Source organism: Heptranchias perlo, unplaced genomic scaffold (assembly GCF_035084215.1).
Source record: "Heptranchias perlo isolate sHepPer1 unplaced genomic scaffold, sHepPer1.hap1 HAP1_SCAFFOLD_50, whole genome shotgun sequence".
NCBI lineage: Eukaryota > Metazoa > Chordata > Chondrichthyes > Hexanchiformes > Hexanchidae > Heptranchias > Heptranchias perlo.
The window spans coordinates 3,639,556-3,656,121 of NW_027139516.1; the positions used below are offsets into that span (position 1 = coordinate 3,639,556).

The window sequence follows — 16,566 nt, forward strand, 5'->3', positions numbered from 1 at the left end:
CGGGCCCGAGAGCCTTTCTCCATCACCAGATTTAGGACAAGTTTGGAACTGTCCGCCCTGTTTCCCTTCTCCACGAGATCAATGACTTTCTGTAAAGAATAACAATGAATATATTGGTCTCTCCTTTTCCCAGTCCCAGTAAAACTGATTCCCTTTTGTTTTCAGTCCACACAAGAGTTACACCCGAACCGTTCCCCTATCCTTTGCACAGACACTGACCGATCCACTGGGTATTTTCACGTCTTCGTATCATTGCTTCAGATTCACTGTATTTTCAGTTTGATCAATTTCTTTCCTATTTGGCCTGTTTCTGTTCTGTCACATTCTATGATTCTAAGATCTGATATCCTTTTCGTTCTGTGATGTTGAAATAATCCAAACTCATTCTGTGTCCCTCCCACTTACCCGATGTTCCTGTCCACTGAAATGCCTGTCGTACGTTAACAACGAGCTGACTCCGTCCACCACTTCTTCAATCGCCTGTTCCAGTCTGTCCCGGTAGAATTTCGTCAACTGGAACAGCTGGTAATCGTCGCAATTTGTCAGGAACTCAGTGATTGCAGTGTTTGGATCTGTGAAAAAAAATGGAGAAAACTAAACACATTATCGACTTTCTCTCCGGGCGGCTACATTTCCTCTTATACCAAATGGCTGAAGCCTCCTGTGAGCCACATTATCAAACACCTTCTGAAAACCCATATACACCGCATGTGCTGCATTCCATCGATCTATATGGTCACCTCTCAACAAAGCTGTATCAGATTTGTCAAATACGACTTGTCTGCAGCGAATCCGTTCCAGCCTCCCCTGATCATCCCCTGTGTCTCTAAATGTTCAGTAATTCGACCTGGAATTACAGATTTAAGGAGTTTGCCGACGACTGACGGAAACTAGTTGGTCTCCAGTTACCCGTTGGCCCTCTCTCCCTATTTTAAAAGAGACATTACTTGGGCTCCTTCAGTCCACCTGGATATTTTTGATAACAAACGAGGATTGAGAAATTGTGATCAGAGTCCATCCTATCTCCGCTCTGACTTCCTTTATTAGCCTCGGGTGTGTTATCTCTGGGCCCAGTGATTTATCCACCTCGGCGATGTTTCTCAGATCCAAATCCTACTCTACAGTTATCTCTAACTATGGTCCCACATCGTCCTCTCGTACACCAACATTTTCAATTCCACCATCATTTTTAGAAACTGAAGGAAATATGTTTTGATCTCCCCAAACCTTCATCCACAACTAATTTCTCCCAGTTCTCCCTCTATCTCAGCTCAACTTCTTGCTGGCCTGCAAAACCGACCGAGTATTGTGCTATTTCCCTTCCTATTGCTTAACTGCATTCATATGGATTCTATCTTAATATTGTTCACTGGAACATCCTTATTTTCGAAACCTCTCCTTCTCTCTCTTCTCCTTTAAGACGCTCCTTAAAACCGACAACTTTACCCAAGCTTTTGGTCATTCGTCCGAAAATCTCCTTATTTGTCTCGGTATCAAATTTTGTTTGATAATCGCACCTTGACGCAACCTGTATCGTTTTTCAATATTAAAGGCGCTATAAATGCAAGTTTTTTATTGTTCTAACTCTGTCTTATAAACTTTTATTAATACTGGCGTCCAGAACTATTTTTCTCTCCCCTCAAAATGTTTTAATCAGAAACATTTCGCTCTGAACCCTGTGAAATCTCAGGCCCTGTCTTACAGATACTCGATCACATCTCTGATGCTTCTGATTTTCCGAATGTGTTTGGAATGATCTGTATATTCACAGACATAACACACAAACCTAACTCCGATTTTTTGGAATGTTGACCCGTTTCCGTTTCTTTGCTTTTTTTAAATACCAAGTGACTTTATCTCTCAACACCACCTTGCTTTTTCCTGCTAATAACTTTTCACTATTTTATAAATCTTCTGTACTGGTCCATTAGTTTTATTAATTCCAATCTCTAATCTCAGAACCTGAGATTTCCCACCCTCCAGTCATATGAGCTGAAACCCTCCCACTGCTCCATTCACCCAGTCTGTAAAACCATTGTTGGTCGGTTCAGACCGTGACCGTCCCTTCCCTTCTCCCTGAACTCATTCCAGTCCTCATGACCGTGAACCCTGCCCTCCTGCTCCATTCACCCAGTCGGTAAAACCATTGTTGGTCGGTTCAGACCGTGACCGTCCCTTCCCTTCTCCCTGAACTCACGCTAGTCCCCAAGACCGTGAACCCTTCCCTCCTGCTCCATTCACCCAGTCTGTAAAACCATTGTTGGTCAGTTCAGACCGTGACCGTCCCTTCCCTTCTCCCTGAACTCACGCTAGTCCCCAAGACCGTGAACCCTTCCCTCCTGCTCCAGCCCTGCAGCCACACATTGACCGGCCTCATATTTCCCCCTTTAAGCGGCCCAGTGAAAACAATCCAGAGATCGCCAACTCTAAACCTTGTTTTTTAGTCGAGTGCTAAGTCTCAATATTCCCTCGATAAACGTATTTCTATCCGTGTTATTGTTTCCGACCATGGCGATTTTCTGCTCTCCATTACTTCCCAGAGATGGTCCCACCTGTTACAGGATGTTCTTCCCTCTGACACCAGTGAGGTAACTTACCATTTGGGGCCGTGCTCAGGGCTGCAGAAGAGTCTGTCTGTTCCGTGACAATAGAATCTTCCACTATTATCGTTCTCCTATTCCTGTGTCGTACTTGCCTCTAACCACCTGCCCTTCTCGGGGTGTCCCCCTGCTCCCCGGTCTCACACTGTTACTCGGAAAGCCCATTCTCTGATTCACTGTCTCTCTCCACCTTACAGTCCCCAACACCAGGTATCTATTGGACAGTTACAATACTCAGGAGATCCCTCCACCTGTGACTGCACTGTCCTTCTAGATGGTCACTCACTTCCCGCTATCGACACAGTATCTGTGCTGTTACCTCTTCCTGTGTGAGCTGCAGTTTCTTGTTTGTGATCTGGAGCTTTTGTCAGGACACAATTGAAATTTTAAAGAATTCTGTGAACCTACCTGTGTCCATTGTCATTCTTGTTGAGGGTGTTGGATTTTCTCCCCTGTTTGAAGCTTCAGCCAAGGCTGTGACAGACGTTCCCAGGTTCTGATGAACTGTAATCAATACAATATTAATAGGAGGTTAGGCAGCAATATTAAAATGAGCAGGAGAACGTTCCCTTGTTAAACATGATACCAAGTCTCTCCTCCGCCATCAGTTCAACAGCTTTTAGCTCTGGGATGGAGCAATTCCCGAGTGTGATGAACAACACTCCACATCAGGTGTGACACAGACAGCTGCCCAGTGAAATCCAGTGAGTCCCGTTGATCACAATATCCAAGTTCCAGACTGGCTCCCATCGGCAGAGACTCTGCACTCGGAGCGCCCATTCGTTAGGTTTAATCATAGTGCAGGCCAGAAAAGCTTTATTCCTGAGGCAGTGAATATTCTGGAGGGAAATATGGAGCGGGGTGATCATTGATGATTTAAATGACCCTTCACTCGGTTTTAACTTCTGGCGCTGTTTTATTATTTTATTCACAGAAGTGTTTTATATTTTTGACTGGTTGTGTTTTGATATTAAATCCTGGTACTTGATGAATATGATATCTATCGACATACACAAAATACAGCTGGGTGTGATTCCTCTGGTGTCTATAGGCAGTGACAGTCTCCGTGAATTCATGGAGATGGGTCCTGGTTGGTGCGTCTATTGGATATATATATTAAACATATTTCTCATGGAGTCAGTACCTGACAAATGAGCACGTAGGAGGTGAGGAGATTTACCACTGTTCTAATATTAACACTAATGAGACTGTAGGAGGTGAGGAGATTTACCACTGTTCTAATATTAACAATAATGAGCTCTGTAGGAGGTGAGGAGATTTACCACTGTTCTAATATTAACACTAATGAGCACTGTGGGAGGTGAGGAGAATTACCACTGTTCTAATATTAACATTAATGAGCACTGTGGGAGGTGAGGAGATTTACCACTGTTCTAATATTAACACTAATGAGCACTGTGGGAGGTGAGGAGATTTACCACTGTTCACCATCTACAAGGCACAAGTCAGGAGTGTGATGGAATACTCTCCACTTGCCTGGATGAGTGCAGCTCCAACAACACTCAAGAAGCTCGACACCATCCAAGATAAAGCAGCCCACTTGATTGGCACCCCATCCACCACCCTAAACATTCACTCCCTTCACCACCGGCGCACTGTGGCTGCAGTGTGCACCATCCACAGGATGCACTGCAGCAACTCGCCAAGGCTTCTTCGACAGCACCTCCCAAACCCGCGACCTCTACCACCGAGAAGGACAAGGGCAGCAGGCGCATGGGAACAACACCACCTGCACGTTCCCCTCCAAGTCACACACCATCCCGACTTGGAAATATATCGCCGTTCCTTCATTGTCGCTGGGTCAAAATCCTGGAACTCCCTTCCTAACAGCACTGTTGGAGAACCGTCACCACACGGACTGCAGCGGTTCAAGAAGGCGGCTCACCACCACCTTCTCGAGGGCAATTAGGGATGGGCAATAAATGCCAGCCTCGCCAGCGACGCCCACATCCCGTGAACGAATAAAAAAAATAAAAAAATAAAAATATTAACGCTAATGAGCACTGTAGGAGGTGAGGAGATTTATCATTATTCCAATGTTAACTCTAATGAGCACTGCAGGAGATGAGCAGATTTACCACTGTTCCAATATTAACACTAACGAGCACTGTAGGAGGTGAGGAGATTTACCACTGTTCTAATATTAACGCAAATAAGTACTGGAGCAGGTGAGGAGATTTACCACTGTTCAAATATTAACAAGAAAGAGCACTGTAGCAGGTGAGGAGATTTACCAGTGTTCTAACATTAACACTAATGAGCACTGGAGCTGGTGAGGAGATTTACCATTGTTCCAATATTGACACTAACGAATACTGTTGGAGGTGAGGATATTTACCACTGTTCTAATATTAACACTAATGAACACTGTAGGAGGTGAGGAGATTTACCACTGTTCTAATATTAACACTAATGAGCACTGTAGGAGGTGAGGAGATTTACCACTGTTCTAAGATGAACACCAATGAGCACTGCAGAATGTGCGGAGTTTTACCAATGTTCTAATATTAACACTAATGAGCTCTGTAGGAGGTGAGGAGATTTACCACTGTTCTAATATTAGCACTAATGACATTTGTAGGAGGTGAGGAGATTTACCACTGTTCCAATATTAACACTAATGTGCACAGTAGGAGGTGAGGAGATTTACCACTGTTCCATTATTAACACTAATGAGCACTGTAGGAGGTGAGGAGATTTACCACTGTTCTAATAGTAACACAAATGAACAATGTCGGAGGTGAGGAGATTTACCATTTTTCGAATATTAACACAAATCAACAATGTCGGAGGTGAGGAGATTTACTACTGTTGTAAAATTAACACTAATTAGCACTGTAGGAGGTGAGGGGATTTACCACTGTTCAAATATTAACACTAATGAGCACTGTAGCAGGTGAGGAGATTTACCATTGTTCCAATATTAACACTAATGACCACGATAGGAGGTGAGGAGATTCACCACTGTTCTAATATGAACACTAATGAGTACTGCAGAATGTGCGGAGTTTTACCACTGTTCTGATATTAACACTAATGACCTCTGTAGGAGGTTAGGAGATTTTCCACTGTTCTAATATTAACACAAATGAACAATGTCGGAGGTGAGGAGATTTACCATTGTTCTAATATTAACAGAAATGAACAATGTCTGAGGTGAGGTGATTTACCATTGTTCCAATATTAACACAAATGAACAATGTCGGAGGTGAGGAGATTTACCATTGTTCTAATATTAACAGAAATGAACAATGTCTGAGGTGAGGTGATTTACCATTGTTCTAATATTAACACCAATGAGCACTGTACGAGGGGAGGAGATTTAACACTGTTCTAATATTAACACGAATGAGCACTGTAGGAGGTGAGGAGATTTACTTCTGCTCCAATATTAACACAATGAGCAATGTAGAATGTGAGGAGATTTATCACTGTTCGAATATTAACACTAATGAGCACCGTAGGAGGTGAGGAGATTTACTTCTGCTCCAATATTAACACAATGAGCAATGTAGAATGTGAGGAGATTTACCACTGTTCTAATATTAACATTAATGAGCACTGTCGGAGTTTCGGTGATTTACCCCTGTTCTAATACTATCACTAATGAGCACTGTAGGAGGTCAGGAGATTTACCACTGTTCTAATATTAACACTAATGAGCACTGTCGGAGGTGAGGAGATTCACCACTGTTCTAATATGAACACTAATGAGCACTCTCGGAGGTGAGGAAATTTAGCACTGTTCTAATATTAACTCTAAGCTATAATGTTATCAATCGATAACTTTAAACCGTGAGCTAATTCACAAAATTTATGTTTGGAATCTCATTGGGGATTTTAGAATCTCCGATAAAACCATGAATTTCAGTGGTCGGCATGACTGCTGTTCGACAACAGAATTCTCCACTAGTATGTGTGTTTTGCGAAGTAACAGAATTCATGGCGGGGTCTGAAGATGGTGTCTTCGTTTTTCCCAATGTTTAATTGGAGAAATGTGTCCCTCGTCCAAGACTGGATGTTGGACGAGCAGCGCGAAAAAGCAGAGGCAGTGGATCGGCCGAGAGATGGTGGAGATGTCGAGCAGAGTGTTGCCAGTGCACATGTGAAAGCTGAACCCTTGTCTTCATATAATGTCTCCAAGGGGCAGCATGTGGATGAGAAATAGGAAGGGGTGAGGTGAGATCCATGGGGTCTCCCAGAGTTCACAGTACGGAAGCAGAGAAGCCATGTAAGGAGGTTCTCCGGCTACGACTGGACAGGCACCCCACTGACCCAGTCATACACCGAAACCCCACTGACCCAGTCCCACACCGACACCACACTGACCCAGTCCCACACCGACACCTCATTGACCCAGTCCTACACCCACATCCCACTGACCCAGTCCCACACCCACACCCCATTGACCCAGTCCCACACCCACACTCCACTGACCCAGTCCCATACCCACACCCCACTGACCCAGTCCCATACCCACACCACACTGACCCAGTCCCACACCCACACTCCACTGACCCAGTCCCACACCCTCACCCCACTGACCCAGTCCCACACCCAAACCCCACTGACCCAGACCCACACCAACACCCACCGATGCAGACCCACACCGACACCCCACTGACCAAGTCCCAATTCCCACTGAGGCAGTACCACACCAATAGTCCAATGACCAAGTTCCACACCGACACCAGACTGACCCAGTCCCACACCCACACCCCACTGACCCAGTCCCACACCAAACCCCACTGTCCCAGTCCCAAACAGACACCCCACTGACCCAGTCCCACACCCACACACCACTGACCCAGACCTACACCAACACCCACCGATGCAGACCCACACCGACACCCTACTGGACCAGGCCCAAACCCCACTGAGGCAGTACCACACCAATAGCCCAATGACCCAGCCACACGGACATCATCCAACCTGTTGGTAATTAGAGTAGTTATATCTTATCGAAAGATTTTTTCCTGTTGGTGATTAATGTCGTTACATTTTGTATAAAGATTAGTGATGGACGATTCTACCTGTCCATAGTTGGTGTAGTTACTTTTTATATAAAGATTAGTGATTTTCCTCCGACCTGTTGGTAATTTGTGTCGTTACTTTTCATATAAAGTTTAGTGATGGACCCTCCTATCTGTTGGACTCTAATACCTGTTGGTAATTTGTGTCGTTACTTTTTATGTATAGATTAGTGATAGACCCTCCGAGCTGTTGGTAATTTGAGGAGCTACTTATTATATAATGATTAGTGATGGACTCTCCTCCCTGTTGGTAATTTGTGGAGTTACTTTTTATATATAGATTAGTGATGGACCCTCCTACCTGTAGATATAAAAAGTAACTGCACTAATTACCAAGATTAACGATCAGGAACCTCCTATGTGTCTGAAAGATCGTTTCAGCCCTGAATCAGTTTCGATTGAAAACATTCCTGAAGTTTATTTCTGTCTAAAGGGAGCGGCCTTTGTTTTTTTCAGTTGAGTCAGTTTGGCAAATAACTTCCTCATTAACATGAACTTATTTTAGCAAAAACAAAAGTCCCTGCTCCATTTTCCCACCGAATGCGCGTCCGTTGCTACCTGCCGCATTAAACAGTAATTCATTGTTGTAATTAATCGCCGGCACGTTTTATCTCCGAAATTGCTCCTATCCTGTGACTGGTTCGCGTTCAGTCCGGCCTCATGTAACCAGAGGCTGATTTTCCAGGTGCTGGGCAGAGATCAATAATCGGACAGTGCGAATGTGTGAACCCTTCACTGAGCTGAACTGTGTGTTCGGTCTGAACAGCTGGTCCCGCCTTTGATCAGCTAAATGAAAGTGTATCGGGCACCAAACGGTCCAGTGAGTAAAAAGAGCCAGTGTTACAGGAAAAATCCGTCCGGAGTTAGACGGACCCAGGTTCAACTTCTGTTTACTGAATTGCAAATTCTAAAATGGGCAGGATGGTAAATCCCCAGTGTTCACGTTCCTACTTTCTGTCCTGTAACCGCTCTTATAATGTTGTGTCTGTGGGGAGACTAGTGGAGACCAGAAGAGGGTCCCACAGCGACACAACACAACTGACTCTGCCCCACACCGGCACCCAACAGACCCAGTCCCACACCCCACTGAACCCTTCCCACACCCACACCCCACTGACACAGTCCCACACCGACACCCCACTGACCCAGTCCCACACCCACACCCCACTGACACAGTCCCACACCGACACCCCACTGACCCAGTCCCACACCCACACCCCACTGACACAGTCCCACACCCCACTGACACTGTCTCACACCGACACCCCACTGACCCAGTCCCACACCCACACCCCACTGACACAGTCCCACACCCACACCCCACTGACACAGCCCCACACCGACACCCCACTGACACAGTCCCACACCCACACCCCACTGACACAGTCCCACACCCACACCCTACTGACACAGTCCCGCACCCACACCCCACTGACCCAGTCGCACAACGAGCCACTGACTGAAATCTCCGGTGTAAAATAGCCCCCCTTCAGTCACTGTCCGAGCGAAAACTTAGTGAATTGTTACACCCGCGAGGAATACAGAGCTCCCCGCGCCGGGGAACATATCTGACAGCGGGAAATCGGCTTTAGAAAAAAAGAGGAAGGGGAGAAAACGATAATAAAATCACAAAATGACTCTGAGAAGCTACGTTAACTTACCTTGATCCCGCAAGGATTTTCTCTCTCTCAATGTCCGTGTAAATTTTGCAACTTATATCCTTGTTATTTCATTACAACTAATCAGGTAGAAGTTTCTTGTTTTATTTTAGCAAATCACGAATTGTGAATTTGATCTGAACCTTGTGATGTGAGATTCTGAACTCCGCCCTCTGTGTGAAAGCTGCTGTCAAACCTCAGGATGGATTTCAACTCAAACATTCCTCGTTTGTTTGAGAACAGGGAGCGGCCTTTCTGGTGAAATCTAATCGAACCGGTTTGACAGTTCGTTGCCACTTCAACTGTGAACAAATTCAGTTGTACATTTAAATTTATCTCTTCTTGTTTCAGGGAAGTTCAGTAAAACAGACACTTGGTTCGAAAGAAATTGTTACATTTCCATCTGGGACATTGTTTGCTAAAATCCCTGATGTTTTTATGCTTTCAACCCAGGACCCAAGAGCCAGTGTCTTGTCAGTGAGCTGAGGGGGAGGCTGTTTCTGTAAGTGAGGACATTAACCATTTAACCGCCGAATTAAACTATCCTTGAGCATCAATCACCTCAGTTACTGGGGGAATGAGCACTGACTTTCTCCAGTTACGTTTATCATGGTAAATATTCAGCAGATACACCCGTTATAATGTTAAATCCAGAAAGGACTATTCCTGTGATGTGGCCGGTAAAAAGATTGGATTATCCTCATTTTCAGGGGGTTTCTCAGACAGTTATAAATATCCCTTTGCCCTGGCTCTGTACTTGCTCAAAACTTTAACTCATTGCACACCTTCCAGTTCTAAAGAAATGTCTTCGACCTTAAGCGTTAACTCTGTTTCTTTCTCCTCAGATACGGACTGACTGGGCTTGATGGCCGGCGCGGACACGATGGGCCGAAGGGCCTCTATCCGTGCTGTATAACTCTATGACTCTATGACTCTATGACTTGCTGAGCTTCTCCGGCATTTTCTGTTTTTAATTCAGATTTCCAGCATCCGCAGTGTTTTGCTTTTGAATAAATATCCCTTCCCTGGGATGGAAGTGTCCGCAGTGAGAAAGTGTTTGAGGACGGATTGTGGTGATAATTCCGAGGGACGGATTGTTGTGATCAATCCCAGGGACTGATTGTGGTGATAATTCCAAGGGAGGGATTGTTGTGATCAATTCCAGGGACAGATTGTGGTGATGATTCCGAGGGACGGGTTGTTGTGATCAATCCCAGGGACAGATTGTGGAGATAATTCCGAGGGACGGGTTGTTGTGATCAATCCCAGGGACAGATTGTGGTGATAATTCCGAGGGACGGGTTGTTGTGATCAATCCCAGGGACAGATTGTGGTGATAATTCCAAGGGAGGGATTGTTGTGATCAATTCCAGGGACAGATTGTGGTGATAATTCCGAGGGACGGATTGTTGTGATCAATCCCAGGGACAGATTGTGGTGATAATTCCGAGGGACGGGTTGTTGTGATCAATCCCAGGGACAGATTGTGGTGATAATTCCGAGGGACGGATTGTTGTGATCAATCCCAGGGACAGATTGCGATATTTCCCTTTTCTCTCTAATTTCCCCTTTGTTTTTTGACCAGGATTAAGGGTTCATTCGGGCCAGAGGCACAATCTGAAGGGCGGTCCCAAAAATCCCCCAATATTTGTCTTCGTGTAAACTCTCCCTTCACAGACCTTCTCTTTCTTGCTTGTTTCAATCTACCGTTGTTTTAATCGGAGAGTGATTCATTCTGACAAAAACTATCAAAGGACCAAGAACATCTCATTAAATTCAATGTTCAATGGGCAGTACGGCTATTTTGGGGGTTTTGCATGCAGTCGTGGTGCATTAATTGATGTGTTTATAATTATAAAATGACTCGATGCGGTAGATGCAGAGAAACTATTTCCTTTTATGCGAAAATCCAGAACAAGGGGGGCAATCTTAAAAGTAGAGCTAGGCCATTCAGTAGTGAAATCAGGAAGCATTTTTTCACACAGGGTAGTGGAAATGTGGAATTCTCTCCCCCAAAAGGCTGTGGATTTTGGGTCACTTGGAACTTTCAAGACTGATATCGACAGATTTTTAAGAGATAAGTGTATCAAGCGGTAAGGATCAAAAGCAGGAATAAAATAGAGTTGAGGTACAGATCAGCCCTGATCAAATTAAATGGAGGAACAGGCTCGAGGGTTTGAATGGCCTACTCCTGTCCCAATGTTCCTATATTTAATCACCAGCTGAATAATGAATTCCGACATTTGGTAAATGTGAAGGTTAGTCAGAGTTTCAGGACATTGAATTCAGCGCTGAGGGGTTTGATCAATCCCTTTAAACGGACGTGTTTGGCTCTTTTTATTTAAGACTGAGCTCCATCTGGTCTGAACTTCACAGAATTCCAGGAGAGAAAAGATCAGATAATAGTTGCGAGAGAATGGAGGACAAACTTTGTTAAATATCCTTTAGTAAAAACACCCACTGTTCCGCCCAGTGTCAGAATTAAACAGTGACCCCCTGAAACTTCACCTGTGATTTTATTTCGGAGACGGTTCAAAGTTCTATCCAGTAGGTTCTCTATCCAGATTTTAATTGTTAAGGTCCTCAAATTGATGTTTTTGTATCTGGCCAGCTGCGAACCTGATGTTTCCAGGATTGTGGATCGCAATTCACCATCAACCACCCACCCGCCCCACCCTCACCCCCACCCCCCCGCCCTCCGTCACCGTAACCCACGTTTTAATAATAACCTTCATTCGATAAACTTAAACTGTGACACAGGTCGGAACATCGCACTGTCTCTGGCGTTGTTTTTTAACATGTGAGTTTCACAGTGCAATCCACCAACTGATCTGCTTTAAGCGCAGCAATGTGCAAACAGGGCCTGTCGGCTCCGGGCATTTTATTGTGCAGTTGTAATCATTCCGACCGTGCTCTGGATTGTGCCGAGATTATCGGCATTCATCCGATCCTGGGGGAGAATATTATGGCCTGGGTGTTCTTCTTGGCATTACCTTCCTATCATTTCTGGTGTCCCTTCGTCAATCCATTATTTATTCAATAATTATCAGGAAAGACTGAACAGGCTGAGGCTCTTTTCTCTGCTAAAGAGAAGACTGAGAGGTGACCTGTCTTTCATATTACGAAGTGGTTCGCTAGGATTGATGTAGAGAGGAAGTTTCCGCTCGAGGGCAGTCCAAAACTAGAGGCCACGAATAGAAGATAGTTACGAATAAATCCAATGAGGAATTGAGGAGAAAATTATTTCCTCTGAGTGATGAGAATATGGAACTCACCAACAAAAGGAATGGTTCAGGGGCAAACCATAGAAGCATTTTAGAGGAAGGTGGATAAATAAATGAGGGGGAAAGCATTGAAAGGACATATTGATAGTGTGAGATGAAGTCGTGTGGAAGAAGCCTCACGAGGAGCATGAATCCTGGCATAGACCTGTTTGGCTGAATGGCCTGATTCTGTACTTTGTTTTTATTCGTTCATGGGATGTGGCTGTAGCTGGCAAGGCCATCATTTCTTGCTCATCCATAATTGCCCTTGAGAAGGTGATAGTGAGTCTCCTTCTTGAACCGCGGCAGTCCGTGTGGTGAAGGTTCTCCAACAGTGCTGTTACGGAGGGAGTTCCAGGATTTTGATCCAGCGACGATGAAGAACCGATGATATATTTCCAAGTCGGGATGGTGTGTGACTTGGAGGGGAACGTGCAGGTGGTGTTGTTCCCATGTGCCTGCTGCCCTTGTCCTTCTAGGTGGTAGAGGTTGCAGGTTATGGAAATGGTGTCGAAGACGCATTGTCGAGTTGCTGCAGTGCATCCTGTGGATGGTGCACACTGCAGCCACAGTGCGCCGGTGGTGAAGGGAGTGAATGTTTCGGGTGGTGGATGGGCTGCCAATCAAGCGGGCTACTTTGTCGTGGATGGTGTCGAGCTTCGTGAGTGTTTTTGGAGCTGCACTCATTCAGGCAAGTGGAGAGTATTCCATCACACTCCTGACTTGTGCCTTGTAGATGTTGGAAAGAATTTGTGGAGTCAGGAGGTGAGTCACTCGCCGCAGAATACCCAGCCTCTGACCTGCTCTCGTAGCCACAGTATTTATATGTCTGGTCCAGTTAAGTTTCTGGTCAATGGTGACCCCCAGGATGTTGATGGTGGTGGATTCAGCGATAGTAATGCCGTTGAATATCAAGGGAAGGTGGTTAGACTCTCTCTTGTTGGAGATGGTCATTTCCTGGCACTTGTCTGGCCCGAATGTTACTTGCCACTCACGAGCCCAAGCCTGGATGTTGCCCAGGCTTTGCTGCATGCGGGTTCGGGCTGCTTCATTACTTGAGGGGTTGCGAATAGAACTGAACACTATGCAATAATTAGCGAGCATCCCCATTTCTGAGATTATGATCAGGGAAGGTCATTGATGAAGCAGCTGAAGATGTTTGGGCCCAGGACACTGCCCTGAGGAACTCCTGCAGCAATGTCCTGGGGCTGAGATGATTGGCCTCCAACAACCACTACCATCTTCCTTTGTGCTAGGTATGACTCCAGCCACTGGAGAGTTTTCCCCCTGATTCCCATTGACTTCAATTTTACTTGGACTCCTTGGTGCCACACTCGGTCAAATGTTGACTTGATGTCAAGGGCAGTAACTCTCACCTCACCTCTGGAATTCTGCTCTTTTGTCCATGTTTGGACCAGGGCTGTAATGAGGTCTGGAGCCGAATGTTTGTTGGAGGCCAAACATCTCAGCCCCAGGGCATTGCAGCAGGAGTTCCTTACGGCACTGTACTAGGCCCAACCATCTTCAGCTACTTCATCAATGACCTTCCCTCCATCATAAAGTCAGAAATGGGGATGTTCGCTGAAGATTGCACAGTGTTCAGTTCCATTCGCAACCCCTCAAATAATGAAGCAGTCCGAGCCCGCATGCAGCAAGACCTGGACAACATCCAGCCTTGGGCTCATGAGTGGCAAATAACATTCGCACCAGACAATTGTCAGGCAATGACCATCTCCAAGAAAAGAGAGTCTAACAACCTCCCCTTGACATTCAACGGCATTACCATCGCCGAATCCCCCACCATCAACATCCTGAGGGTCACCATTGACCAGAAACCGAAGTGGACCAGCCATATAAATACTTTGCCTACAAGAGCAGGTCAGAGGCTGGGTATTCTGCGGCGAGTGACTCACCTCCTGACTCCCGAAAGTCTTTCCACTATTTGCAAGGCACAAGTCAGGAGTGTGATGGAATACTCTCCACTTGCCTGGATGAATGCAGCTCCAACGACACTCAAGAAGCTCGAAACCAACCAGGACAAAGCAGCCCGCTTGATTGGCAGCCCATCCACCACCCTAAACATTCACTCCCTTCACCACCGGCGCACTGTGGCTGCAGTGTGTACCATCCACAGGATGCACTGCTGCAACTCGCCATGGCTTCTTCGACAGCACCTCCCAGACCCGTGACCTCTACCACCTGGAAGCACAAGATCAGCAGGCACATGGGAACAACACCACCTGCACGTTCCCCTCCAAGTCACACACCATCCCGACTTGGAAATATATCGCCGCTCCTTCATCGTCGCTGGTTCAAAATCCTGGAACTCCCTTCCTTACAGCATGTGGGAGAACCGTCACCACACGGACTGCAGCGGTTCAAGAATGCGGCTCACCACCACCTTCTCAAGGGCAACTAGCGATGGGCAATAAATGCCGGCCTCGCCAGCGACACCCACATCCCATGAACGAATAAAAAAAAGATGGAGCTCAGCCTTAAAAATAAAGAGCCAAACACATCCGTTTAAAGGGAATGATCAAACCCTCCAGAGCTGAATTCAATGTCCTGAAACTCTGACTCGCCTTCACATTTACCAAATGTCGGAATTCATTATTCGGGTGCTGATTAAATTTAAGAACATTGGGACAGGAGTAGGCCATTCAAACCCTCGAGCCTGTTCCTCCATTTAATTTGATCAGGGCTGATCTGTACCTCAACCCTATTTTATTCCTGCTTTTGAACCATATCCACTGATACACTTATCCGATAAAAATGTGTTGATATCAGTCTTGAAAGCTCCAAGTGACCAGAATCCACGGCCTTTTGGGGGAGAGAATTCCACATTTCCACTACCCTGTGTAAAAAAAATGCTTCCTGATTTCACTAATGATTGGCCTGGCTCTAATTTTAAGATTGGCCCCCTTCTTCTGGATTTTCCCATCATTGCAAATAACTTTTCAGTATTTACTGAATCGAGTCGTTTTATAATTCTAAACACATCAATCAATGCACCTCGACTGCATGCAAATCTCAAAATAGCCGTACTGTTCAGGTAATAGTGAATTTAAAGAGATGGTCTTGGTCGTTTGATTGTTTTCGTTAGAATGAATAACTCTCCGCTTGAAACAACGGTAGATTGAAACAAGAAAGAAAGAGAAGGCCTGGGGAGGGAGAGTTCACATGAAGACAAATATTGGGGGATTTTGGTACCGTCGCTTCAGACTGTGCATCCGGCCCGAAAGAATCCTTAATCCTCGTCAAAAACAAAGGAGAAATTAGAGATAGAGAAAGGGAAAATATCGCAATTTGTCCCTGGGATTGATCACAACAATCCGTCCCTCGGAATTATCACCACAATCTGTCCTCAAACACTTTCTCACTGCGGTCACTTCGATCCCGGGGAAGGGATATTTATACAAAATCAAAATACTGTGGATGCTGGAAATCTGAAATGAAAACAGAATATGCTGGAGAAGCTCAGCAAGTCAGGCAGCATCTGTGGAGAAAGAAACACAGTTAACGCTTCAGGTCGAAGACATTTCATTGGAACTGAAAGGTGTTTAAAGAGTTAAAGTTTTTGAGCAAGTACAGAGCCAGGGCAAAGGGATATTTATAACTGTCTGATAACCTCCCTGAAAATGAGGATAATCCAATATTTTTACCGGCCACAGCACAGTCCCTTCTGGATTTAACAATGTAACGGGTGTATCTGCTGAATATTTACCATGATAAATGTAACTGTGGAAAGTCAGTGCTCATTCCCCCAGTAACTGAGGTGATTGATGCTCAGGGATTGTTTAATTCGGCGATTAAATGGTTAATGTCCTCACTTACAGACATAGCCTCCCCCTCAGCTCACTGACACACACTGGCTCTTGGGTCCCGGGTTGAAAGGGCAAAAACATCAGCAACTTTCAGCAAACAATGTCCCAGATGGAAATGTAACGATTTCTTTATAACCAAGTATCTGTTTCACTGAGCTTCCCTGGAA

The 16,566-nt window shown here is 45.4% G+C and overlaps 1 long non-coding RNA gene across 1 annotated transcript; it reads right to left on the minus strand.

Moving 5' to 3' along the window:
* Window positions 1-445: 445 nt before the first annotated feature.
* Window positions 446-9,358, minus strand: LOC137313992 (uncharacterized). The gene is made up of 3 exons (XR_010961162.1): window positions 9,316-9,358; window positions 3,009-3,104; window positions 446-572 (listed from the first exon to the last, which is right to left on the minus strand). It is a non-coding gene; the product is annotated as an uncharacterized lncRNA (long non-coding RNA).
* Between the last annotated feature and the right edge of the window lie 7,208 nt (window positions 9,359-16,566).